This window comes from Azolla caroliniana, unplaced genomic scaffold (genome assembly GCF_043228905.1).
Source record: "Azolla caroliniana isolate FFs.n. ecotype wild unplaced genomic scaffold, voAzoCaro1.0.p SCAF_27, whole genome shotgun sequence".
NCBI classification, from domain to species: Eukaryota; Viridiplantae; Streptophyta; class Polypodiopsida; order Salviniales; family Salviniaceae; genus Azolla; species Azolla caroliniana.
This window is the reverse complement of record NW_028230462.1, coordinates 84,092-110,000: the sequence shown is the minus strand read 5'-3', so window position 1 is coordinate 110,000 and position 25,909 is coordinate 84,092. Positions and strand designations below refer to the sequence as shown.

General features: G+C 43.4%; 2 long non-coding RNA genes and 2 other non-coding genes across 4 annotated transcripts in view; 1 reads left to right on the top strand and 3 right to left on the bottom strand.

The window, feature by feature from the left end:
• Nucleotides 1-25,909, top strand: part of LOC147849614 (uncharacterized) — a 37,962-nt gene that overhangs the window by 1,807 nt on the left and 10,246 nt on the right. The window lies entirely within an intron of this gene.
• Nucleotides 14,569-18,256, bottom strand: LOC147849618 (uncharacterized). The gene is made up of 2 exons (XR_015531753.1): nt 16,107-18,256; nt 14,569-16,073 (listed from the first exon to the last, which is right to left on the bottom strand). It is a non-coding gene; the product is annotated as an uncharacterized LOC147849618 (long non-coding RNA).
• On the bottom strand, nt 14,710-14,783 carry TRNAR-UCU (transfer RNA arginine (anticodon UCU)). The gene has a single exon. It is a non-coding gene; the product is annotated as a tRNA-Arg (tRNA).
• On the bottom strand, nt 20,119-20,191 carry TRNAA-UGC (transfer RNA alanine (anticodon UGC)). The gene has a single exon. It is a non-coding gene; the product is annotated as a tRNA-Ala (tRNA).

The window sequence follows — 25,909 nt, the reverse complement described above, 5'->3', positions numbered from 1 at the left end:
TAAAAAGTGTAATATAAATGGCTACCAAAGTTCTTCTTTTGAACTTTCAAGAAGGCCTGAATATTCATGGATTATTATACGATAATCTTTAATGCGGCTCAGATTGCGGAAAGAATTGAATGCTGGAATTTCGAAATTCCGTTGGTAAAATTCAGAAGGATCATGCAAGAAGGCAATATCATCTTCTGGCCATAATCTGCGAATCCAGCAAAGCAAAGCAAAGCAGCACTTTTCTTTTCACTTTAAACCGAGCCGGCGGCAATCTTGATGAATCACTGGCAAGAAGATGCTTTGCACTTTTCTTTCCACTTTAAAGCAGCAATCTTTGAACTCGGAAATGGCACTTTTCCCTGCAAGCCTGAAACGCACGCCTTCCCCAAAAGAAAAGCGGAACCACCTAACGAGTATTTTAAACAGCAAGCATGATGAACCGGCATGTTCATCAAACCAAACAGGTTCTTCATGCATGCATGAAGGCCTTCATGATGATGAAAACCGCTTCATTGGAATGTCACCGTCTCATTGACAACACGAATGATAACGAATTGACAATATGAATAGTCACGTTAGTTTCCCATTCTTAAGCATGGATTATTATACAATAATCTTCATTTGCTTTTTTACTGTTGACAACATGTAGTGCGGGGGCAGGGTTTGAACCCGCAGTCTTCAGGTCATGAGCCTGACGAGTTGGCCATTTACTCCACCCCGCAAGCAAGCAAGCAATTGATCTCTCTCTAGCGAATCGGAATTTATTTTAGAAAAAAAGAAGCCAGAAAATAGATTGCCATAGCCATGGGTTCAAACCTTTCCCCGAAGCTGCCGGCCGAAATCAACCGTTGCCAGTCGTTGTGTCCAACGAAGCTACGCGTAATGACTGTCCCTACCAAAAGACAAACAAACAAAGCATTTCTATAGGAGGTAACTGGGCCAATTCCCGCAAACCACCTATAGGTTAGGTGGCGGTGATCTATCGGCTTGTTCAATTCCCGCCGTTATCCGCTCACCCGCCTAACGCTCCTACAAACAAAAGGGAGGGTCTCCTTAGTAATTACGTGAGGGGGCCTCCTTCCCCATCTCTTGAACTAGACTGAACCAGTTGTTACTGATGATAGAGAACTGGCAATTTTTTAGCGGAACGTAGCCGGATTTTTCTACACCTCTTCACTCAATAGCTTTTACTCCTTGATACCCTCAAGTATGTGTGGTTTGATTTTGTCGGGGAGTTCCTTCTCATATTAAGCGATCTATGTCAAAGGGATCTAGTCCGGGAACCCATTGACCGCCGCGAGGATAACTACAATCTGTCATTCGATAGGGATCAGGGGATATTATAGTTATTTAAGTACCTCGGTAAGCCTAGCGCCGCAATATGGCGAATACTAAATAGCGGGATCGAGGTCTGACCCAAATTACGCAGAAGCGGCAACTTCACGATGTTATGCCGGCTCCAATTTTAAGGTGCCACGAAGTGCTTTCATAGCTTTCGGCTAAGCGGCAGACCCAACACAACTAACGAGTAATCCTACGTTAATAACGAGCCAAACTCCGCGATAGAGAGGTTCAGTTTCCGGGAGGATTTATCCATCTGTAATGAGAATGACATTGATAAGAGTATAAACAGAAACGTCTCCAGCTTATATTTCAATGACGAGTGAAGCAATCGAGCTACCTACACCAGTCTAGTCTAACCTTTTGGCGGCTCTTTCCGATGAACAGAGATATGAATAGAAGACATCTCCGAGGGAAACCTCACAACCTAGTAGTCAACGTGGCGATAATGACATTTATCAATATGCCACTGATTACTTACTGGGATCGTCATAGATGATTAATGCGTGCATTCCATGATCTCTAGAAGACTCTCCCGTAGCACGACCAGGATGTAGTGCCGGGAATTACAGGAGAGCAGAATCCGAAGCCGTGACTACAACAATAATGAGATATTCCAGAGCACCGGCTTCCGGGGGAATCTTAACCGATTATGCCACGGTTGAACGTTTTTATCCAATCACTACGTACACGCGAAACAATTTTTCACTATCGAAGGTGCCCTATGCGTTGATTGGTTTCTAGTTCAGAATGGTATCAATAGCTATAGCAGTCTTTCCAGTTTGTCGGTCGCCGATTATCAGTTCCCGTTGACCACGACCTATAGGGACTAGGCTATCCACCGCTTTTAACCCTGTTTACATAGGTTCGTGGACAGATTTACGTGCAATAATCCCAGAGACTTTGACTTCTACACGTCTTCATTCTACCGCGCTCAAAGATAGAGTCAAGCTTCTGCCGAGGAGAAGTGATCGTAGTTGTGCTCTCCGAACCGTGCGGAATAGTCGCCCATTACACGGCTCTCTAACTTGACTTTATCTGGGTCTTGTTTAACCCCAGAGGCCGAAAGGAGGGTGGAAACTTCCTCACAAGTTCCCTCCTCCTTTCCTCCTTGGGGACCCACTTTGTGATTTCCTGAAGTCCACTCTCTCCTGGAGTTTGCAGAGAGGAAAATGGCTTTTCAGTTAAGTCAGGTAAAACTTGCTTGCCTTTTCGCCGAAAAAGCAATAGAAAAAAGTTATGAATACAAGAAAGAAGAAACCGCAACCGCAGCCCTGGATGATTCTTCCTGAAGTAAGTTCTAAAGAATGCCATTCTTTTCCGTAAAGACTTTTCTTCTCATTTTCGAATTTGCCCCTATTTCTTTCTACCTAGTCATCAGTTTGCTACCTTCCCTGATCCCAATTGGTGCTTTTTTCGCATTTGCTTTGAAAGGTTCGGCCTATCCGGATAAATTGTCAGCTCACGAACGCGGTTCTGACCTACTTGGTGATGTCAGAAGTCGTTTTGATACATGACCTTATTCGGTCTCCCCTTCATTTATTATCTTCGATTCGGAAGTGACCCTCTCGTTTCCCCGGGCAGTATCCTCGAACAAGATTGGTTGGTTTGGATTTCGGTCTATGATGGTGTTTGTACGGATTCCGACCATTGGATCTCTTCATGAATGGAAAAAGGGCGCTCTGGACTGGGAGTAACCGACACTGAAGAGTCAGGCCCCATCAAGGCAGATGCATGATGAACGCTTTTCGGGGCCGCACGCAGAAGGAAAAACACAGAATGAACCGAATACTACTATTACTATCATGGCCAGGTGACTTCCAATTCTTAAATAGCCTTTATTTTCTATACTTAACTAGCATTCGATAGATCATCTAATTCTGAGCAATATAAGTCATCGGTGGGGGTTTGGTTTGTTAGCCGGTCTTCGTCCAGTCATTTAGATCATTATCGGCGTCTTTTCAGCTATGTATTATACACCTCATGTCGATCTGGCTCTCAACAGCGTAGAACACATTATGAGAGATGTGAAGGGAGGCTGGTTGCTTTGTTACATGTATGCCAATGGGGCCAGTATGTTCTTCACTGCAGTTCATATCTATATTTTCTGCGGTCCGTATCATGGAAGCTATATCAGTCTCAGAGAATTCATTCGGTGTCTCGGAGTTGTCACCCTTCTATCAACGATCGTTACCGCTTTCACAGGCCATGTACTCTTCCGGGGTTAAATGAGCTTTCGGGGAGCTATAGTAACTACCAGCTCAGCTAGTGTCGTATTTATAGTAGGAGATACCATAGTCACTCGGCTTTGGGGTGGTTTCTCCGTAGACAATGCCACCCTAAATCGTTTCTCCAGTCCTTATCACTCACTCCTTTTCGTAATTGCAGGCGCTAGTCCTATCTATCCGGCTGCGTTATATTAATACGGATTCAACAATCCATTGGGCATAAATTCTTCTGTGGATAAAATTGCTTTTCATCTCTATCTTTACGCCAAGGATTTGGTGGGTCGGGTAGCATTTGCCATTTTCTTCTCCATCCGGCTCTTCTATGCACCTAATGTCTTGGGATACTCCGACAATTATATGCCTGCGAATCCGATGTTCACTCTGGCTTATATTGTATTAGAATGGTATCCCTTATCAATCTATGCTATTCCGTGAAGTATCCTCAACAAATTAGGAGGAGTGGCCGCTACAGGACCAGTTTTTGTGTCATCACTGGCCCCACTTTTCCTTAACACTTCCGCAGTACGGAGTTTAAGTTCTTGACTAATTTACTAAAGAATGTTTCGGTTGCCTTTGGCCGATTGCTTACTTTTAGGTTGGATTGGATGTTAACCAGTGGAGGCACCGCACGTTACTATTGGATAAATGGCTTTTGTAGTGTTTTCCTCTTATTCTGCTATCACGCCCATTCTTGGCCAAATAGAAGCCAGATTAATAATGAATGCCGACGATGCCACGATAGGTCGGCACTTCGCTATGCCAGTTTATTACCCCAGCCAGAACCGCTAATATAAGAAAATAAATAAAGGCCGCAACGCTTATAGATAAACTGATTTTCTAATAAAAAAGAACAGGATTGAGCCTTCTAGTACTTGTTGTGAACTAACTTTTAGTACTTGTTGTGAAGGTGGTTTTAATGAGGAATAGAATAATATTATTGAAAACAATTTAGATAAAAAATGTTTAATGTTTTGGGATGTTACATTTTGGAATTGTTAATTGATAAAGAGTTAGTAAAACTTATGGAGAATCCAAACATGGATGAACAACCAGTTATTTGTTCTGCAGGAAGGAGGATTTTTTAAGAAAAAAAGACTCTATGTTCGATGTTTATACAATATTAGAAATCTCTTACCTGTCAAGTTGAACTTACCAATGGTTGTTCTGCTAGTACTTTGGGTTATAAAATAGAAAGAATAGAAAGAATGTGAAACAGTTACTTTGAGTGGTGGTTATTTGACCGAGCCTATTGATATTTACTATCGCTAAGAATGCGGTTGAGTAAGGCCCGCCCGAAAACGACATATAAAAAGCACTCTACCCAGCTGGAAGGTGCAGAGCAGGAAGATATATTGATGAGTGGGTCGAAGAAACAAAGAAAGGGTTATAAACAGCAGCAAAAAAGGCCTTCATCAAGTACACAATCAAATACACAATCAAAAGCAGCAGCTGGGAGATCACCTATTTCTTCCTGTCAGCTCACAATTGTTGCTTGCATCCAGGCCTGTCTGCAGACAATGAATCAAAGCAATCCTTCAACGCTTCTTCCGCCGGCCGCAGAGACCAAAGCAGTGCTGCTTTGTAAACTAAACCGTGATTCAATGTATCTTTTAGAGCCTGAAAGTTCGTTGAAACCAGACCTGCAGTCCGGCGGCAGGGTCTACGACTGACTTCAGGCAACATGAATTACGAAGCTTTTTTGTCAAGGAATAAGAAGAAATATAAAGTACTAAAAAGAATATCATCATTTTATGATGGAGTTTATAAGTATTTGATATATAAGTCTTTAAATTTGTTTATCAAAAAGATTACATATGCTGACAGGATCGGTCGATCCAAAAAAATTATTAATAGATTTAAGATATCATTTGCTCTCAACTTGGACAACAGCTGTTTGTATGCATCTTTTAGGTTATATAATGGTAATTCTTTTTAGACCAGAAGGCAACAAACAAGTTTATAGCTGGTGACAGTAATCAATTATTCTATCTATTGGGAATAAGTGGGATAACTAGTATGATTCTATCACTGGTGAGTGTAAAAAAGAATGGAACTATTACAAACAAAAAAGAAGTTATATGCGAATGCGCAAGTCTTACTGTTAGGTGGTCTAACATGGTACCTTATAGGCGTGATAGATCTTCCATTAATAAAAGATCAAATAGATGTTATAGGTATGTTTTAGAATGTTTTATGTCTTCAGCCGGAGAAGATATAGAAGCATCTCGAGGTTGGTTCTGCGGTCAGCACGCAACCTTCTTCTTCCTCAGCAACCAACCGAAAATGGTGGGGCTAGTGTGCAGCCTAAGCATGTACCGGAAGAAGGCTCTAAAACTACGGCTGATAGTAGTTCAAGTGCTTGCTTGCTTGCTTGCTTGCTTGCTTGCTTGCTTGCTGCGAGAGAAGATTCTCGGCTGAGCGTGTAGTGAAGGACGACAGAGAGCTAAATTATTATTCTTCGGAATCAGTTAAAATATCAACAGGTTCTGCTAGAGAAGGAGTAGAATCGCAGGCAGGTCTCGCTCGGAAAATGTTGCTTGCGCAGGTCTCGCTCGGGAAATGTTGCTTGCGCAGGTCTTAGGAGAATCGGGTGACGCTACAAATAAAGAACCAATGTATAAAAATAAGTCTTTTTGGGGAGTGGTACTCACTACTATAAATATATGTGTAATAACCTATATCTTTGGCGGTAGTAGTGGTGGAGGTAGCAGTGACAGTAGCCCGTCTGCTAGTAGCATAATAGGTGAATCCAATCCCTTCTTATATCTATATAATTGGCTGAGACCTCCACATAACAGACTTAATTTACCGCTTTAAACGAAATAGACTCTGTAAATTCAACAGGTAGAATAATGGAAAGCGCGTCGTATGCATTAGATTATCTGCTTCATAACAGCAACGAATTCTACATGTCAATTCAGTATCCTTTACAGCAAGCAACCTGAAAGGTTTTCTTTATTGAATTTGTATAAGATTGGTACATGAGCGCATTCAGCGTGGTATGCGGCTAGATACCAGGCCTTCAGAAAGCGAAATTAACACTATTGTGGGTGGAAAGATTATTATCTTTTAATAGCAGGGAATCATCATTATTGGGTATTTCAGACACTCACTGAAATTTATTTACAAATTAATTCCTATCTTACTGCATCTGATATACCTCCAATAACTACTATTAGAAACAACGGAATGCATACTGTTCTATATCCTGCCTGAAAGTTATTCAGTTTCAGTCATAAATCGTCCATCGCTATTAACCAATAGTAGTGAGAGTGACAGTGATATTATACCTCCCAACAGGTTTACGTGGAAAATACAAATCTTCTTACCACTGACAGTGCTGATGAGGTTCTTGTACCTCCCGTTGATCAAAACATGTCGAAACACAAACTGAAGAAAGGCCAACTGATGCCGAAACACAAACTGATACAGACCTATCTCGTAGGGGAAGTCGCCGTTCTTCGACGACAGAAAGAAGCAGCGACAGATGAAAATCTAGCTTCAACTGCCTTCTCCGCCCGGTTACATAGTTATACTGCATATGATAATCCTCTTATGGATGATCCTTTTATAAATGATGAATAAGAATATCACCATGAACCACTTTCTTCGCCGCCGAACACTACCACCACCTCAAAAAAATTCTGAGATTAGCTGCTTTCCTTTCGCGCAGGCAGGCAGTAATGGTGAAAGAGAGTCCTCCCCGCTACATCAGCATGCCGAATCTGCTGCGACAATGAAGCCCACAGTGCAGAGTTTTTTTCATTTCTATGCTATTCTATAAATTAATATTGAAAGCCGCAGTCTAATCTTTTAGAGGATGGATGGGTAAACGTCTCAGGTTCAATCGTTGATTTCTGCCTAGGAAATGGCATTGGATGAAGAGTTCAATCCTGCTTCACTCTGCTGCGGTTCTTCCCACGCACGCTGAACCCGTTCTTCACGTAGTGTCGATGCAGACATTTTTGCCTGCCGAGTAGCTGCATCATGCAATTTTGTTTTTGTTTTGGCGGGCGGTCTTCGCATTAGACTGATCTTTCGATGCAGCGAGATCCCGCCCACCAACTCTGCTTGCTGGGAGAGCAGCACCTGTCTTAACGGTTACGGCTAGAGGGTCCAATCCTTTTCAATATGTCGTCTACGCAAGCAGACAAGAACAATTATTCTATCAACCTCCCGCAACTAATAAAGTTGTTAAAGAAGAAACAATGCAGCAGCTCTATCTATTATAAAGCATTGCTTTAAAGAGTCTAATCTGCCGGCCGTTAGGATGGATGGGTAAACGCCCAATCGTTGATTTCTGCCTAGGAAATGATGAATAGATTTTGAGGCATGTTTCAATCCTGTTCCTTCCTTCCTCTCTGCAACTTATTTATCAAGTCAAGGAGGAGTGCCCTTACTTATATTATATTCTTCACTTATCTTCGATGTTGTTGGAGTAGCATAATGCTGCGAGTCGGCGTTCTTCGCAGGCAGTAGCTTGATCCTTTTTTTTCGATGTAACTTTGATGTCGTTGTTGGCCTGTGCAGCGACTATGCCACCAGTACATTCCGTGAACTGCTGCTTGCTGTTTTAGACCATTATCCTCTTCTTTATGGGTTGTCTTCCAAAGATCTTCTTCTTTGTTTTTGACCATTTTATATAATTGAAGTTATTCTTTTTTCTGTAGCTTTTCGAAGAACTTTGGAAGCTCAAGCTGTAACATTTCTTCGATTGTCGTGCGTTTTAATCGCTCAATACATTTTCTTCGAGCTTCTGTATTTTCTCTTGTAACATCTTCTTTTCACGACGTTGTAACACTTCTTCACGACTCGTAGCTTTCCTCTTCTTGCGCTTCTGCGGCGTAGGTTCTACAGCTGCTACTTTATTAGGTGAAGCCACGGGACGGGTTGGTTCTTCAACCTTTCTTTTTAGGGTTTGTATCTACCCACAGCCCATCCTTGAATACCAATTATCTCTTGCTTGCTTGAGAGAGGGATCAATACCCACATTAAGCATCATTTCTTTGCGGTAAATGCTGACTGAGATCTTTCCAATTTATATGAAAGTTAGCTGTTAGAAGGTTTGTACTCGTTCAAGGTTTTGATATTGTTCCTCGCTTAAAATTTACCAATTTCTTGGCTGCACCTTTGTATCTTACCATATCACCATCCTCAATTTTAAATGCATAACATTTAGGTGCTAAGAAATAACCCTCTATTACTTTTTTATATTCAAGCTTAAATTTACCCAACTCGAAGATACTAACTCCGGAGGCAACGGTTTGTCTAGTACTACAGAGTCTGTATCGGTATAGTAGGAACCCGGGAAATATAGGGATACATGTGTATTCGAGCATATGCTGTTATTGCTGCCGACATCTGTACAGCTGAGGAAGAGCCGGCGTTCCGTGAGTCCATCCAATGAATCATCGATCTAAATGAATCGTCTTTACAATCCTCATTTCTCAGTTTCTGCTGCATTTGTGTTGTATAAGTCAATATATAATGCGTATTATTTATAGCTTCAGCTATACCATATGGATATATTGACATTATCTTGTCAAGTCTTTCTTGATCACAGATCTCTGTTATATTCATTTCTGGTTTTATACCAAACCTTCCGTACAGAGAGTTCATTGTCAATTTGTGCAGAGATGACGTCACCATGTCGCCTCTCTTTTTTGCTTCCTGCCTCTCTTTATATATCTCGCTTACAAATTCAATAAAAGTTTCTTTCCTTTCAAATAAATACCCATGCTTAACTTCTACTTTGTAACCCAATCTTATAGCATATTTTAACTCTTCCGTAAAGTAGACGCCTGTAAACGTCCCTGTAGGAAATATGTTCCCTTGTAATGTAAGGATCTTTATAGGGTAGTAATGGTATTTTAATTGTATCAGGGCATTCGCTTCCACAAAGCAGCCAAATAGATGCTCCATATCGCTGCCTGACAAGTCTCCATACAGGTTTTCCCCCTGGCATAGGCTTTGTCATTACGTAAGGGTATAACGAGTTCACGTCATAATAATACATTTCCTTACCATACGGCTTGTATACATCAGTGTGGCCACCAACCCAACCTCGCTCGTCGAATAAATGATGCTTTGTTAGCATCAGGCCTGTATATTGGATATGCTTTTGGATAGTAGTGAGTACGATAGATCTTCATTGCCATCGACGACACTGTCAGACATTTCGTTATATCTATACTAAACCGATCCCAGCAAGCAAGCAGTATTTTTCTTATACTTTGCTTAAGCACTCCAGCTAATATCATTATATCCTGTTTTAGATACTTTATTAATTCATATTGTTTATCTCTAATATTTAACTTGTTCGATTCTTTATGCGGAATTGAACCTTTACTACTCAGCTCTGGACGCATTGTCTCAGCTAGAGATTTCAACGAAGGTAATAGTTTTAGAGAGTCCCGTATATATAATAGCGGTGTTTTCAGTTTCTTTTTATCATATATAATAATTTGATCTATTTGATGTTCTCTAATTCTAGTTTTTAATATTATATTAGGTTGGATAACTAAATATTTCAATAGCAAGATGCCGTCAAATCGAGACAGATTATGACAATATACCTGCTCAAAAAATGAATAAATTATTAAACGGGCGGGCGGTTGCTGAGCACGTTAGCTCTTCTCTCCTATTCAAATATTTAGTGCCGCTACTAACACAATTAGTCATATTGAGGGTTTTTAGGAAATGGAAGAGCGGGCGGCTAACGTTTCTTTTCTTTAACGCCCTTCCGTTCCGTTCACTACGCGAGCGGAGTGATAAGAGCCCGCTCGTGAGGCGAATAGCAAAAAGTGCTTCCATTTCTACCTTAGTTTCTGCACGAAAAGACACACAGCTTGCCTACGTTCACTCCAAGTATACTCCGTTTTCATTACAGAAACGTATTATGCTAAGATTTCCCATCAAAATCTGATTATACCCATGTTCTGGAAGTTTTTAGATTGTGTAAAACCATTTTAGTTCTAGGGGCACCCTCCAACTCACTTGAAAGTGTCAAATTAGCTACAGAGAATCCTCGTGGTTAAAAACGCATAAAGACGTGAAGTGGAGCTTTGACCAAAAAATTGTTTTAATTTAACAAATCTTTACTAAGCTAAGAGTCAGAGAGAAAAGCGTACGTCACTCACTTAGCATAGAGCGTTTTGTGAGGGCACATTATGTACAAACTTTTGGAGAAACTCAGTATGATTATCTCCCCCTATTACCTAGTCGAAATATGAAGAAACTCTATTGAATTCCATTTCTCAATGGCCACAACTTTCTTGTCAAAGGAACTTCCGTAATTGAAAGAGAATTCTGAGACTCTTGCGCATCTTTGAGAGTTCAAAGTAATTATCATCACTTCAGCCAACACAGAAGGGGAGACTTATTTCTCATGGAGCGGCTTTAAGAAAAGTGCAGGGAAGGCAAAGTGAAATATGATGACCAGGGCTATATTGAATTCTGCATATATTACTCCTACAATTGCACGCAACGTCTTTGGTTTGGAAAACAAATAGGTTGTACCAGGATGGGGGCTTAATGAATGGTTGGATAAGTGAAGGCACCGCACGTTACTATTGAATAAATGGTGAATAAATGGCTTCTGTAGTGTTTTTCTCTTCAGGTAATGGAATGTATACGTCGGGGCGGGGTCCGCCCCCGCCCACGCCCAAGACGTAAGATGATGATCCGCCTTGCCGATGGCCGTTCCGCTCCCGGTTAGTTATTGGCGAGAGGCAGTAACTAACCGAGCGAGAGATTATCAACAGGTTTCATTTCCGATCCGAAAATATTGTTTAAAACAGTAATTTCCTGAAGAGTATGAATAATAGAATAAGCAATATGATTCACATTTCAATACGGATAAGGGCTCCACCAAGAGATTGTTTTTTTTTCCATCGCACTAAACTAAAAAGGAATCGTTGACGTTAGCCTTAGTTCCCCTTTGGCCTCTTCAGTGCCAGTCTTAGATTGAATTTGCTGCAAGAGCGATAGACCTGTAAATTCCCCAAAGACCTACAGTGAGCTGTGTATTCCTCCTAACAGAAGAGCTACCTTCTTGTAGTTCTTGTAGAAGGTATACCTTACCCAGATTGCAGTAGTTCTATCCCAGAAAAAGCCGGCACCTTCATTCATGGTGCTTGAAGAAACAGCAAGCAGGTTAATCCGTAAACGTTAGTCACAAGGGGTACAGGAGTGATGTCACGGGAATTGATGATAAGTATGCAGGTTCCAGCTAAGCTAACGTAGCAGTTGGTGGTCCTCGTATCGATAGATCTCGCCCTCTATTTCTATCTGTTGGTGGCTTCTTGGCTGTTCTCGCAGCTTCTCAACAGCTGGCGTGGGTTCTCTACAACCTGTTGTTTTTGTTGCTTCCTTGCAGTCCGTTCCTGTTGGTCGAATGGCTGCTTTAGTCTTGTTGTTCAAGAACGGCGGCTCTGCTGAGGAAATCAACGATCGGACTATTATTCCTCAAAGACCTTTCGCCAATTGATCCAGAATCGATTTGACAAACAAAATAGGCCAATCGTTGATTTGAGCATGTCTTAGATTGAACTTGTTGCAGGTTCGATAAGGGTAAGCGGATTCCCGGCGCGCGCGCGCGGCGGAAGAAACCTAGCGAAGACTTCCCTGGCTCTGTCATTCTGATTGGACTGTAGATGATTAAACCATATATTTGAATCTACCAAATTTCTTCTAGATCGTTCGTTTTAGATGGTATGATTGGCTACCGGGTTCCCTGCCAATGATGTTATAGATACGGAAGTTGCCCTCTTAATGAGTATAGAAATCGTTTTCAGTGGGAAAATAGCGCTAACATTATATTCGGTCGTACCGCTGGTTCCCTGTTCTACAGGGGTTTCTCGGCTTTACAGTCTCTCTCGTGACCCTACTATGAAAAACACGCCGCAGATTAGCCATGAAAAAGACGACATGTGCTACAACAAATCATCCTTTCAGAATGACACAACTTTGGTTTGGCCAAATCCTGTCCTGCGGGACTAAAATCTGCAAAATAAAAAAGTAGTTTTCGCTCGTTATATTCGCTAGGCCCGCATTCTGCATAGTAACATTCGTTTCTTCCAAAACAAAGCATACGCTTTGGACGTATTTGCGGAACATTTAGGGTTTTCTTTTCTGATTTTTTTCAATCTAGCCTTTTGTTCAACAACTCTTTCTTTTTGGTTCACTAATCCGTCATCCTCCTCAAAGTCTAAATCATAGCGATCCTACGGATCAAGCTCTAGTACATCGTCATCAATTTCTGTACTTTGTGAAGTGTCTATAGCGGTGTCTACGTAGTAATCATACTCGTCATGGGAGGTTGAGCCGTAAATTGCTTATCTCACGCAGCATGAAAATGAAGGGTTTTCGATGAAGCGGTTCATGCGGTCGGGCGGGGGTTTCTGTATCTCGATGTCATTTAAAAAATCCAAGTGCGCACGCAGGCAGGCAGTTTAACCAACTTAGACTACAATCCACGACACCGCTTTCTCCGGCCGGAATCTCCATCAACGCAATGATCAACATCCTCCATGCCCTTCGTGACAGCAAGCAACACTGACTCTTGACTCAGATTCTTTGTTTGCCGTGATCCCCTTTTTGCAAAATAAAATATACCCCCTTTCCCCCCAATAATTGAGATAGTCGTCGTTTTTGCTTCCAACACTATGGATGGTTAGAATGTATACAGCCTGTAGCTGTTGTACTGCTCGTAGCCCTCGTTACGTTATTTTGTGCCGCTTCATCGTTGAGTCTTCTTGCCCAACCTTTTCGTTAGTAGTGTTTGCAGTAATGGGTGTAATCTCCCGCCAGGTCTCCGGTTTCACTTCCGCTGCTGTAATGACATGTGCCCATTCTTCCGCCCGCGCAAGCAAGCAAGCAAGCAAGCAAGCAAGCAAGCAAGCAAGAAGGGGAACTCCAAAGAGGCAAAGAATTAGCAATGCCCACAGCCTCGGTAGCGTAGCAGGATCTTCCAGTGAGTGTTGAATAAGCAAAATATACGAGGCCATTGGACCTCATCAAACTCTTTTGCGACACCTTTTCGTTCGACTAAACAAATCAGCGAGACCGTGCTGCTGCTGCGTGGGACCTCAAACAGTTGCCTGATACTTCAGGCGTGTAAATAAGAAAATCCAAATAACAATTGTTACGTTTATAGCCTATAACTGGCTTGATCCGGCTTTCTTTCTTGGGCGAGGCCCGAAAGAAAAGAAAAGAAAAGAAAAGAAGCCGTTTAAAGTCTGACAGACTGTAAAAGAGTAAGTATTAGCCATGGTGATTCTATTTTGTTCTTCTTAATATATTAAAAGTTATTACTTCGGAAACGGTAGAGCCTCTAGCAAGCCGGTGGTGCAAGCGAATAAGGTGAATGGGACCCTACTTTTCTATCGGGAGTATTTCGTTTTATGAAAAAACCTCATAAAGCCCGTATATGCCCGGGTTCATATATCAAAATAAACCCTAATCTTGGCTCGGAAAGTCGAAGCGGGAAGTGGCCGAATGAAAAAAGCGTTTGATTTCAGTAAATCCGCTTTCAAAAGAGAGATTCGAATCGTATCTCCTCCCTTAATGCCAAAGTATACTTCGTATTCAAGAAGGAAAAACGAAGTGCAATGAGTTTAATGGTGCTCGACCTTTCATGCGATTAGGAAATTCCACGGCAATGGTCCCGCGAATTCGAGAAGTTACCACCGGAATGGCCAGCCCAATTGCGAATTCCGCAACTGCCACCGTTAACACTAGTAAAGTGAGTGATTAACCCATCATATCATCCGAATAGACAGAAAATACCGGAGAGTTCAAATTGACAGCCAATAACATTAACTCAATTAGCGTCGGCATAATAGTAATATTCCTTCTATTTGAGAGAATTCCCTGAATACCTGAAAGAGAGGAAATCATGGAAAATGTCAAATATTTGACCAGATCCGTAAGAAAAAGTCTTTCTTCGTTTCATAAAAATCGTAGTGAGATTGGTTCTTTATAATCATGGCTGTTTAAAAAGAAGTGAAAAGGGGCAAGTAATCCCATATACCAATATAGCGAAAAGTGACCGAAGCATGATGCAGGTTCGGTTGAAAGGAAGAACCCGCTAGCCCGCCCTGAACAAGGGCAAAGCATTCCGTAGGTATATAATCTAATGTGCACTTTCCGCATCCTACAGGACTTGAACCTGTGACCTTCAACTTAGAAGGTTGTTGCTCTATCCGACTGAGCTAAGGATGCTGTGCATTACAAACACTTCTAGGCTTTTCAGTTAAGTCAGGTAAAACTTGCTTGCCTTTTCGCCGAAAAAGCAATAGAAAAAAGTTATGAATACAAGAAAGAAGAAACCGCAACCGCAGCCCTGGATGATTCTTCCTGAAGTAAGTTCTAAAGAATGCCCTAACCAGATTGATTTATCCATTTCACGTAATTCGGTCGGTTACGTGTTTTTCATAGCACCTTTCATGTCGTGCCACATAAAGATGGATTACCTAAAATCAGTTGAATTCCTAAATCATGAAAACAACTTTCACACGACGGCATCAAACGGGGCAAATCATCCATCTAGGAAGAACAGGATGTGGTTCCCAAAGAATGCTTTGACACCAGTGTTTCCTTCCTGTACTCCAGTGTTTTCGGAGCATCCTAATGGTTACACAAAATGGTCAAAACCTTAAAGACTTTGGGATTATTAGAAACGAATACTTCCCACACGTGTTCTCTAGGAGAGATTAGTCTCCCGCGAGTGCCTAAAGAATAGACAATCGACACTTTCTTTTTCAACGAAGGGAGTCCTTCACATTCCCATAGCCCTTTCTCTCTAGCTTTCTCTTGCTATACCGTCGCCGTTGCTGTTCTCAACCCTTTCATAATGTTACGCGGGCAGGAGAGCACTGAGGTAAAGTAACGGACGAGGGGGCACTATGATGGGTGGAAGGGGCGGGCCGGTGATTTTCAAGAGCGGATACCTATCCCTAAACAAGGCACAAACCTTATCGACATACAGGTTCCTACTTGCTTGAAGGCCTATTAGCACAACTTTGTTGAAGATCGCCCAAAGTAGTACCTTCCTATAAATGTCAACGTCCAGTGTTCGCTCAACAATGTTATCCCTAGAATCCTCGAAAATTCATTGTCAGAAGCCCGGAAGACCCCTTGTAAGAACAGGAACCTGCCTTAGGCAAGCTACCACTTCACTTGGCCGGCAAGCTACCTGAATCTGCCGGTTCTTCGTAATGAGGAGAGGCCGGATCTCGATTCGTGCACTTTCCTATTGCCAGGTGGCTTCCTGGCCCTACCACTTTTGTTTTCAAAGGTGCTAGTTTTTTGTTTGTTTTGTTTTTTTGGCTGGCGCTTCAGTCATGAAATGAGTAACGAATAATAATAATATTCCGGCTGCGCGCTGTACTTTTCACTAACGCTTTTCGATGAAGCGGTTCATCGTGGCATGACTCGCCGCTTTCATTAACAGAATGGCTTTCTGCTGCTGCATAGGAGCGCGAAAGCAGCACCCATGTTGGCTGGGCTGGGCTGGGCTGGGCTGGGCTGGCGAAGTCTCAACACCCGTGCGTGCGTGCGTGCGTGCGTGCGTGCGTGCGTGCCCTCTATGAGCTGCAAGTACCTACCCGCATAATTTCCTTTAAGAGACCCTATTACATGACTAGGTCATTCCTTAACAGTGTGTGGAAGGTTAGAGAACCATCCACGAGGACCAGCCCGAAAAGAAAAGCTGCCTCCTGAACAAGTCACCTATAGCGTTGACGTGGACAAGCCCGGGATGCGCCCTCAGAGGCTGACCTGCGGCCGGCGGAAGAAGCGGAAAACCGCTCTTCTTTTCTTTGGCACTCTGGATCCACCTGCTAAACAAGCGGTGCTCCAGAAACCAGCAAATCGCCTACCAAAGATAGACAGGGAAAGCGTGTTCTGAAAGCAGCAGGCAGCACCGATAGCTCAATCGGATAGAGTACCTGGCTTCGAACCAGGTGGTTAGAGGTTCAAGTCCCCTTCGGTGCACACAAACCTTCCTTGAATGTTTCATAGAACGGTGTTGTTCTCCGGGAATTCTCGGTCGGCATGTTGGAGTGTCGGAGCCAAACCTTAATCTCATTTAAGTGGTATGGCGCTGCTAGATGACATTTGGTTCATTATCTTCTTCATACATAGAGGTAGGCAATTTCAGGCGCTACAACCCTACCTTAACCGGGCCACTTCACGTTTGGTTATTATTAACGTGAGAAATCGATAGGACCAAGTAAATTAGCGTACCATTGGTTTGCTGCTTTCTTTGAGGTCCTTTCCAATTCGTTTCTGCAAACTCCTTTCTTTTCACCTAGTGAGAGGAAAGTGCCTTAAGAAGGCATTTCAAGACGAAAGTAGGTTGGTTGTGAGCAGCTGACTATATGCGCCCCTCGCACACTGTCTTAGCATAAACTGCGGGACGGGATTCATCAAATAAATAGGGGCGGCGGCCCGGCCCGGCCCGGCCCGGCCCGGCCGGATGAAGCCGGCCAAAAGGCAGGCACAAGCCAAAGAACGACGATATCGGCCTTCATGCTTGCTTGCTTGCTTGCTTGCTTGCTGCCGTTGTATATCACCGCATGAAGGCCTAGAAATCCACATGAAGCAAGCACGATGAACCGCTTCTTCCGCATGAACCGCCTTCTTGCTTGCTTGCTTGCTTGCTTGCTTGCTTGATGAAGCCGCACGGTTCAACGCCAAGGAATAAAGGCAAAGTAACCGGCCGGCTCGTAAGTAATTATTTAATTTCAGGAGAATAGTTCCAATGGTAGAACAATGGTCTCCAAAACCAAAGGTTAAGGGTTCGAATCCCTTTTCTCCTGATTACCTGGCTTGGTACGAAGAGGTTGCGGGTCTCTTTACCTTGTTTTATCACCGGAATAGTCGAGACGACCTAGAATAGGCCTCTCTCCAAGTCCATACATGTCTATTGCCAGGGTTCTTCCTCATCCATAATACTCTGCTTTCCAGATCTCGAGGATGTTGGAGTAGAACAGGCGGCATATAATTCAAAAGAACCATCGGTATCAGTACCGATGCCGTACATGGTACTATTATGTATGTATGTATGTTAGGATACGCATCAGAGTAAAATGACGTAGCTTCGCCACTATCTAGTTGGATTTCCATTGAAACATTACCAAATTAGATTTTCCGCACCTATTTCTTTCAGAACAGCTAGCCAAGTCAGACCTTGGGCCTATCTCTATAGGTTGGTTTTTCAGATCCCATCACTCCAGGCTCAGTCGATCTTGGATCTTGCTCAATAGATCATATCTTTGGTATCTCACTGCCTGCGGTTCATCGCTGAAGGCGTTTGTTTAACTGTCTGTGCGGGGTCCATCGCTTCGCCTAGTCCTTGCACATGGTAGCACTTGGTTGCACTCATTCCTTCTTCGCATGGCTTAATGCATGCAAGAAGTATCCGTTCCGTAAAGGCAACGTTTCTCCAAGAAAGAAGAGCGAGGCATGCGGCGTTGCCGATGAAAGGCGGCGATGCCTTCCAAGCCGAGTGAGAAGAATGACTCAGACAAGAAGGCTATGAATGAGCAATGCTTTGAATGCCGCCTTAGGATCCTGGAGTAAAAGGATTCGAACCTTTGCGTGTCGGTATCAAAAACCGATGCCTTACCGCTTGGCTATACTCCATACAGTGGTAACCAAGGAAGAGAAGCAAAGCTCAGAGAACGGAATTTGCTTGCTGGGCGCAGCAAAGTAGTGAAAGACTGGCGAGTTAGGTATGGCAAGTAAATAGGCTTAGTAGGGCTCGAACCTACAATATTACCGTTATGAGCGGTACGTTTCAACCAATTAAACTATAAGCCCACTGCTGGCTGGCTGGCTGGCTGTTAGCCCTCTCAAGTAATGGAGTCGATGGATCTGTTGAGGGCAAAGCAGCCATATTTTTCTCCTTGAAAGATTAAGGACATAAACTTTTCAAATAGCTACACCTGGTTCTGGACCGATTGATGTGGATACAGAAGAGCAGGATGTGCTACCCATCATGGATAGCATAGTTCGAGCAACACTGAACTGAAAGGTATGACTGAAGTGTAATCGTTTTGTTGGCAGGCAAATAGACGACATATTCCTAGGGGGTTTTTTACCGATGCAGCACGCACGAAAAAATCGACTCGACTTTTCTTCGATGATTTAGACAGAGATTTCACCACCTACCACGAGTGGAATGGCAAGGTTCTGCCAGGACACCCAGCGGCAAGACAACCGTGAAAGGAAAGGCAGGGCCAAAGGATTATCATCCATCTCAGCCAGCGCGGAAAGAAAAGAAAAGAAGAGCTCTGCTTGCTCTTTTTGACAATAATTTCGCTACTCCAGTCATGGGCAGCATTATTACATGCATAGGGCGGACCCGAGCTCTTTTCGCTGCAGTTTTCCCTACGGCTTTCCTCCCCTCCTTTGGAAGTGTCAGCTAACTCCTGGAATCCCCCTTTCCCTCCTTCTAAGAAAACCATGCTCGGTTAGATCAGTGTGGACTGATGTTTCGTTCCACTGCTGCTGGAAAAGCCGCCAAATTCGTCACTGACTGGAGAGCGGGAACGACTCACTATCTCGTCTTATTCTCAGAGGCGAGAATGCTCTCAAATGGCTAACGGTGCTTTCAACTAAAGTTCCATTTCTTAACACAGCGAGGCTTATACTGTTTATTCGTACGACAATGCGCGACGCTCCACTATCCCATTGAAAAAGGATTCCGCAATCATTTACGTACTTAAACGCAGACTGAGTAATAGTAATTCATGCCATTCCTCGGGCTCAGACCACAGAGCTTCCTAGGAACTGGGAAAATGCTATAAATCTGTTTAAATAGCTTCGCTTTTTGCCCTAAAAGTCGCTCTGAAAATGTCACTTAGAGTGTTTTGACTAAGGGAAACAAAACCCACTAGACGAACAGCTACTAATATTTCCTCATTATATATTATTATTCATTCCAAACTCAAAACGCTAGAAATTGAAATAGCAAATAAAATCAATTCGCGCGTAAATCGTACTTATATTCTGTTGCTCTTCCTTGTCTGTTCTCGATATTCATGGCAGTTTCTTGGCCTTCATGCAGGCAAGCAAAAGGGCGGGCGCCACCAGCATGCATTTCTGGACTCGTGCCCGAAGAAAAGAAGCGGGCGGTAAGAAGCGGTTTTCATCATCCGGCGGGAGTGAAAAGAAAAGTTAGGTCGGGAGGTAGTGCACGCTCGCTGGTCCTGATATCAAAATTCTCGCCTTCGTGCCGTGTGTGTCTGGTTTCAATGAATTCCGCATGAAGGGGTGCGTGCGCGCAGGCAACAAGCCTGCCCTGGCAATTCCGGCCATAATCTGCGTGCGGTTTTCATCATCATGAAGGCCTTCATGATGAAAAAGGGGTTGGCGGGTTTGATGAACCGGTTGGTTTTCATCCGGATGAACCGGTTGGTTTTCATCCGGATGAACCGGCGGGTTAGCTTGCCCGTGAGGGCAGGCAGCTCTTTGTCCGCACGTATGTCGCCCGGGGAACCGGGCGGGGGATCTGCTGGATTTCTATCTAATGTGCCAATCTGTATACGAATGGAGACGATCGGACTTGAACCGATAACTTCATACTTGCAAAACATGCGTTCTACCGATTGAACTACGCCCCCATCCTCGTTCCATATGCAACACGTATCATATGGGCAAACACTGCTTGCTTGCTTGCTTGCTTGCTTGCTTGCTTGCTTGCTTGCTGCGGGAGGAGCTATTGTTTATACGTGCGTGCGTGCGTGCGTGCGTGCGTGCCCCCCTTTCTTCTTTTTACAGAGTTTAGGCTTTATCTAAGACATCCCGTCCTGTCGAAACTATGTCATACATAAAGGTGTGTCGTTGGCAGGTTCACTTTTGGTTTACCACTTCGATCGTATCGGCGCTAGAGAGAAGTCGCTTTCTCGAGAGCCGGCTACCTCATCATCTTGAAACTTCATTCCGCTCCTCTGGCCGCCTTACCCTGTTCTCTGCAAGAACCCCAAGGAGACGGGTTGTTGATTGCGCTTGCTTGATTGGCACCTCTAGTACGACACATCTTTCAGAATACGAGCGAATGCTCGGATCAGTAGATTCGAGCTCCTTATTCAGGAGTTGAGAAGTACGCAGGGCGGGCCTGCCGCTCGGCTATGACCTCGTTTCTTGAGCTAGAGGGGAATTTCACGAAATGGGTTGGCAAGAGCAGCAGACAGCAACTCGTATCACTCTCGTAATTCAGAGAAGAGAAAATGGGATTCGAACCCTCAACTTTTGCTCTTAGAGATCATTATTCCGGGAACCACTCTCCCAAACTAAATAGTTATTTCCCTACGTAGGAAAGTTCCAATGCGGGGTCTGGATCCAGTCGAGGCGCCGAGAGCCGCAGGCGTACCGCGTATTCTATTTACCAGTTTCTCCGGAAGGTCATGTCTGGGAACTTTGACTTGATAGTGTAGTGTGACGAGGCGAGAATTCTCGCTTTCCAAGAGAGAGTTGGTCAAACCCAACCCTAATTGCTCGGATAGCAACCAATGCACATTGCTGAGTGATAAGGTGGTTTTCCATGCTTGCTGCGAAGAGGCTTGCTTTCCTGAAAAAGCCGCTGTATACAGTGATTCTCAGACCACGCAGTATCAAAAGCTCTATCAGATATGTATAAGAAGACCCTGTTTGAGTCATTGGGTCATCCGCTGGTTCATCCTGAGTTCCTGTTCAAGAACCTTATAGCGGAGCTATATTCTCACTGTACGACAATAGAACCCTAGCGCTACTAAAGACCATCAAGGTGGTAGATGACATTAAGATGCAGTATAGTATTATGCGGGTACATCGAAACAGCAGCAGAGCCAAGGGAGTATCTTGAAAAGCAGCTGGGCTTCAAGGCCCCTAAAGAAGAGATATATAACGCGTATCATTGGGTGCCGCAAGAAAAGAAAAGAAAAGAAAAGAAGGGGATCCTATTCCTTCCTGTTGAGCACTCCTTTTTCTTGAAGAAGTGGAAAGAGAGGTTGTCCCCCCATTGTAGGAGCGAAGAAAGCTAGTAATTTTCACGCACGAAGGAAAGTCCTAGTAGATCACTACAATGTCGTAGTGACATCTTTGTGTGGGTTTGTAATCGATAAAGTGTACGGTAATTTCGATTACTTTAAACAAGCCATAAATCTTAAGATGAAACAGTGCTGCTTTCAAATTACATGTAGCGACGACAGAGCCGCTGGAGAGGAGAGGAGAGGAGAGGAGAGGAGAGGAGAAAACTATGCGTTGACATAAATTAGAAATCACTATTAAAATATTTTCGTGGTCTTATCTACCACTTAGGGATCCTTCAGGCCGGCCGGAGTTCACTATACTCCGGTCACCTATTATTTTCTTTCGAGAACCAGTCCAAGCAACCTAGATATGTTTGCTATTAATTGCTGTAGTTTATTTGATCTTCAATTTTGTTGGTTGTTGGGCATAAGTACAATACCCACGCCGAAAGTTCACGCTAACTTGCGTCCTGGACATATCGTCACGTGCTGAGATATTAAAAGAAGAGTCGGATATTGAATCATTCGGCCCTTTCTTGTGCAATCTGTCGTCTTGGCAGGATGGAGGCCTTGGACCTAGTATTTGAAAGTTTAAGGCTGTTTATTCTGTCTTTTCAGACATCATTAGGGCACTGGAAAGGGTAGTACTTGATATACGCCAGATACCGATGGTTACTGGTTCCAGTCCTCGGCTGTTCCAGACTTCGGGGCCTAATGCCTAAGGAGGACTTGGTTCACTAGCTTTTCTTCAGGAAAATCTGGTTAGCTCGTCGAAAGACGCTAGGGGGCTCATGTCGCTACTTTTTGAACCTAGAAGCTGGTGGCCAGGTAGTTGCGAGCTGTTACGGCCGTCGGAATCTTTTTCTGACTTTTTGATTCGTAACGCCTTAAATCTCTAAATTTAGTTTAAGGAAGAAGAAGAAGAAGAAGAAGAAGAGGTTGGGCAGAAAGCAGCTTGAGCCTGTTGGTTTTTAGCTATTCGGCGTACAAATAGGCAGTGCGTGGATAGAATTGTTGTCAAAGGACTTCAACAACAACAAGGTGCCTCGATCTCCGGAATGCCCTTATTTATTATAGGGCGTAAATAGAATAAATAGGTGGGAAACTCTCCCAGCAGCCCAGGCAAGGATCTCTCTCTCTTTTCCTAGTACCGTTATTTCCCTTCAGGTAAGGTATTCCAGAGGTATTCCGTTAGAAAGACAATCCATTTTTTATGTGATGTGACACATGATTTTTCTCATTAATTATGAAACACTCGATTCCTCTGTTATTACTTCATTTCCCACGACTATCTGTCATATTTCCCTTGATTACAAACCTATTCTTTGCTTAGCATTTAAGAGAATGTGAGATACCACCTTTCAATACAATAATTGTACAGGTTAGAGTATAAGGACAAAAATCATTTACCAATGTAGGTAAAGTGACCGCCTCAAATCAAAAAGGTATGATGATGAAACTTACTAAAATTATTTACCAAAAAAGAAACCACCATGTAATGTAAGGTGCGATACGTAACGGCAGACGGCGTTGCAACGAACCAATAAGCTAAGCGTGGCAGATTTGTTTGCAATATAGAAAAGAACGGTTTGGTGACGAAACCAAACCGTTTCTCTTTCCATGTCAATGAAGGTTTATTGCATCATTCAAATGAATACGAATCGGGATTATAGGGACATAAGCTTATAAAATAACTACACCTGATTCTAAACCAGTTGATGCAAATACGATCGAAAGAAGAGCGAGATGTGCTAATAGCAAGATACCCCTCATGGATAGCATGGTCCGAGCAAAGCCACTCGAAATCTTGACTGAACTATAACCAGCCATCATATTAGCAAATAAACATATTCCTAAGCTTAGTGCACGAAAACGATAGAGGATTAACTCCGAAAATACTGGGAAAGGCGCTAACGGTGGAGGTACACCCGGCAGTAATAAGAGACTGAAAGGATGAGGCCCATGTGTTTAAGACCCCACTACGATAGTTCCAAGAGAAAGAGAGAATAGAGAACCCAAAATAATAATAGAATGACTTATTACCATAAAACTATAAAGTACCATACCTTACAAATTACGAAATAATGGAAAGGTAAAAGTAACGAGGATCGGGAGAGAAGACTATTATTTCGAAACGCCACTAATTTATTCGTTCACTAGATTGGGCACGAAATCATAAGTCATCTCCACTAGGGATTACCAAGCATTCAGTACTAAGTGTCCTCCATTCGAGGTCACCAAGTGAACTAGGAGCGGGATTAAACTGGTAGTGGGTGACATAGATGGAGAGGAATTGATAAATAAAAGATACGGATTTCCTATATGGATGGAAATCGATAGAATAATGGCAGGTTATTCCGGTAGACTGTAAGCCGTGATGAATTGAAGGGTTTTGTTCCAACATGCATGAAAGAGGGTTGTTCTTAACGTTTATCAATTTTTCGGACTAGCTCTGTTGAAGAGCTCGTATGAGAGTTGGCTCAACCTAGCCCCAACAATGGCAGAATATTTCCGAGATGTCAACGAGCAAGCTGTACCTTTATTCATTGACAACATCTTCCGCTTCGCCCAAAATCGCGGAATCAGAAGTCTCTGCTTTCTTTTTGGCAGGTAGAATGCCGATGAAAACCGCTTCTTCGGCCGTCAAGCAAGCAAGCAAGCAAGCAAGCAAGCAAGCCGTGGGTTATCAACTGGTTCTTCCCGGCCGGCCAGGTCTCTATAGGAAAGAATTCCAGATCAATAACTTCCATTCAAGCGCACCTGCGGATGATCTGACTGACCTAGCCCCCGCTACAACCATTTGCACACCTAGATGCTACTACTGCGCCGCTTTCGAGAAGATTAGCAGAAGAATATCTATGCGGCCCATTCATTCGTCTTCATGAGGCGGTGAGGGCCAAAAAAAAAGCCAAGACAGCTTCGGAGCGAACTCTGTTACCAGAGCCGAGAACAGCTTTAGACAATTCCGTCAGGCACCACGAAGGGCTGGCTTGAGAAGTATCGCAAGACTTGACTTTCTGCGCCCTACTCTCAATGAGTCAAACTCTCCGTATCCATTACTCTTTTACAATCGATTATTTGATAGATCTGGAATGTGATGAGATACACTCTAATCATCTCATAGGACCGCCCCGATGAAAACCAGCAGACCTAATCACCTTACGATGGTTAGCGGAATTCTCTCTCGGTAAATTGGGTCAATGAGACCATCGGCGTTCGTTTCAGAATCGGATAGTTACACGTCCCACATCCACTAGTCGCCGGGCCACCGAACATTGCTTCAACCATAAGGCAGCCAGAAAATTGGACCTTTAGTTTAGTTAGGTTTTCATCGCTTTCCGCACGCCTGGTAGAAAGCGGGTCGACCTTCCCCCCATTTACTTTATTTCATAGAAGCAATAGCGGCATGTATAGTGCTCGGTCTATCTAATTTGTATCGGAACGAAAGCAGCAGCAATGAACCGCTTCATCCGCGAGTCTTCCATCGACAAAGGACTGGCTCTGGCTCACGACGAATGCAAGCTGGAAAACACGGAACTCGGTACTTGGTTAGTGAAACCATGCATGAAAAATCAAGTTACCTACTACTGGATTCGAACCAATGACTTTCGCCGTATGAAAGCGATACTCTAACCCCTGAGTTAAGTAGGTTGGGCAGTTTCATAGCAGCCAGCCCGTTTCATCGAGCCTCGGAAGTCAAGGCGGCCATTCTATCTACAAGATTTTCTGTCAATTCCTGCAGACTGTTCAAGGAAACTCGTGGGGTGGGTTCCTGCTTTCCCTCAATGCCGAGCTGCTCTTTACGGCCCGGTAAGAATTCAATAAATTGAGTAGTTGCACCTGCTGGTATAATAAGATATCCGTCTGAACTCCTACATCAATACCATCCATGTCGGTCTGGGTCGCAACATCAATAACATCATCCACACCTTGATCCTTACTACCTTTCTCAAGAGGTTGGTTGTCGGCAACGTCGTTGTCAGAGGCCTATCAAGTGACATTATTTCATTGACTACTTTTTTCCGCCGCTAACGGCCAACGAAAGAAAGAACTGCCATAAATATCAAGAACAGACCTTGTGTTGGCAAAGAAAGCCAACGCAAGTCCCTCTAATGCTGCTTTGAAGGCATTTTCTTGAAACCTATCTTAGTTGACGAAACGAAGCCGTATATCCTTCGTCTCCTAGCTAAAATCTTTGGAATCATCATATTACTTTTACCAGGAGTAGTCTTTCCAGTGTCAGTCGAACGTAAAGTCATGGCTTCCATGTAACGTTGAAAGGGTCTTAATGTGGTGGGATCATCTGGGTTGTTATAACTCTTAGCGGATGGT